The 2,500-nt window shown below is 46.8% G+C and overlaps 1 protein-coding gene across 3 annotated transcripts in view; it reads left to right on the top strand.

The window, feature by feature from the left end:
- Positions 1 to 2,500, top strand: part of sema3h (sema domain, immunoglobulin domain (Ig), short basic domain, secreted, (semaphorin) 3H) — a 128,534-nt gene that overhangs the window by 35,595 nt on the left and 90,439 nt on the right. The gene's annotated exons all lie outside the window — the stretch shown is intronic.

Here is a 2,500-nt window from a genome sequence, read left to right as displayed (position 1 = left end):
TGTGTGTGTGTGTGTGTGTGTGTGTGTGTGTGTGTTATTCCAAGGGTTTTTTCATATGTTTCATCTTGTGTACAGTACTCCGTTTCGGTTCCTCAACACATCCTACTATAATTCTAGTAACCTGACGGTGGATGGGGTCTTGGGACTCCGATCAGACTGCGCATGCGTCGCTTCGCGCCTGCATGTGTGTGTGTGTGTATGGGACTCAACGTTGCCAGGTTTCGCGAGAGAAACAAGCAGTAAACAAGGCCAAACCAAACGAACCCTACAAGCAACGAGGTCTATGAAAAGAAGGCCAAACGAAGCGCCTTCACACATATACCTTGCCTATTGGAAAACAGCCGATCTACAAGCTCACAACGCGTCCCCACACCCACCTGCACTTTCACAACCAACGCCAAAACACAACACCACCAATATTACCACTACAGCGCTTACAATCGGCGGACATGGCAACACCGACGCCGACGCTACACCATGGACCCCGCCCACTAAACACTCCAGATTCTTCTCGCACACACGCTGCACACATTAGCTAGCTCCATAAAGAACCTCTCACTCCGCTGCGAGATGAGGTTCTATGTCGTTCTCTTCCAGGATCGGGCGAACGTCCGTCAAGGCTCCGCTGTTTACCCTTTTGTATACATCGTATCCCAAAACTAATGGTAGATTCTAAACCACACGGATGTTTAAGATTTGGTCGGCCGCATAATATTTCAGGTCGCCAGCTAAACTACCCGTTTAAATCGCTTATTTAGTCAGCCTGTGGCCATGTTTCCCAGAAGCTGGACGTAGGGGGGTTTTTCGGGTTGAATGGGAAACATGGCCACAGGCTGACTAAATAGCCTGAATAAATAAGTTTGCCACGGGACCCGGGCCGGGCGAGTAACATGCCTACGCCATTCTCCGTGCTGATATATATATATATATCAGGGGGTCCGCGGACCCCCTGAAACATAAAAAATATTATTTCTTCACAATTTTTTTCTCAATTTTTTTACTTTTACATTACAACTTTTTTTTTTTTTTTTTTTTTTTCCCAAATGTTCATCCCATATATACACGCGCCCACGCTGGGCCCCGTGCGCGGCTGGGGGTTTCGGGCGGCCGTAGGCCGTCTTATCAACAACCTGTATGAACGTCAGTGTGGTCAATGTCATCAATGCTAACTAATTAGCCCGTTGAACAGTGTTAATTTGGTGACTTCTGGGGGTTTCTGACTGTGACACAATGTCACGATGTCGCGGACGCAGCTCGCGGGAATCGCGGCCTACTGCGCCACCAGAAGCCTCGGATCATGGTAGTGGCCCTGTCCCCCAATCAACGTGCTTTCAGCACGAACGACAACAACACATCTACCGGATGTACAAACACGGAATGAATAGCTTAGCACTTCCGGTGGTTCCTTCACAATAAAGGTTGCAACAAATGCACACACCATGCAATGAAATAATCATATGCGTTTCTTAAACTCTAAATTAATACATTCCTTTTTTAACTGTTTTAACTACTCCTGCAATTACATTTATATGAAACTAGAGGTCCGGGCGGCCTACGGCCGCCAGAAACCCCCAGCCGCGCACGGGGCCCAGCGTGGGCGCGTGTATATATGGGATGAACATTTGGGAAAAAAAAAAAAAAAAAAAAAAAGTTGTAATGTAAAAGTAAAAAAATTGAGAAAAAAATTGGGAAGAAATAATATTTTTTATGTTTCAGGGGGTCCGCGGACCCCCTGGTGGTCCGCGCCAAAGTCGTCGGATGAAAATCTCCAAACGGTAGAAAAAAAAAAAAAAAAAAAAAAATCAAAAAAAAAAAATCATGCAGGTTCTTGCTTGTTTCTGGCGTGGCATCCCAACCTGGCATCCCAATGCCGGCGATGTGTACTTCCGGGTTGCATAATGATGACATCACTGTCGAATCCTTTGCTGTCATGAACCTAGCCTGGTGTGTTGACCAGTAATGATGACATCACTGGCTAATCCTTTGGTGTCATGAACCTAGGCTGGTGTGTGGAGCAGAGCAGAGCAACGTGCTCTTGTTGTTTTGGGGATTTTCAATGGCGGGCCGTCGTGTTGTGTTGGCCTCGGTGGTACGCACGGTAAGCGGTAGGAAGCTGCTTCCACTTCCGTTGTGTCCGACATTTGGTGAGTAGAATTAATTATGTTGCGAGGTGGGAACGGTGTAGTGAGGCATGGCAGGTGCCCTACGCGAAACGTAAATTCAGGCCGCCCGCCGTGGCGACAGTGTTGGCGACATGTGGTGTGACGGTGTTGTGTTTAGTCGATCACAGAGCTGTGGGGTGTGGACACCGAGGGCACGGAAGTTGCTCGCCATTTATATAGTTAGATAAATCACAACACCCCCCTATAACATTAAAAAAACGCCCAGTGGTGGACAAAGTCCTCACATTTTCAACTTAAGTAAAAGTATCAATACTGCAATGTAGAAGTACTCTGACACAAGTAAAAGGCCTAAAGTACAAAAGCATTGCCATCAAAAT

Source organism: Gymnoscopelus microlampas (genome assembly GCF_963454915.1).
Source record: "Gymnoscopelus microlampas genome assembly, chromosome: 10".
Classification (NCBI taxonomy): domain Eukaryota; kingdom Metazoa; phylum Chordata; class Actinopteri; order Myctophiformes; family Myctophidae; genus Gymnoscopelus; species Gymnoscopelus microlampas.
The sequence above is the reverse complement of the archived record's forward strand: the minus strand, read 5'-3'. Positions and strand labels throughout refer to the sequence as shown.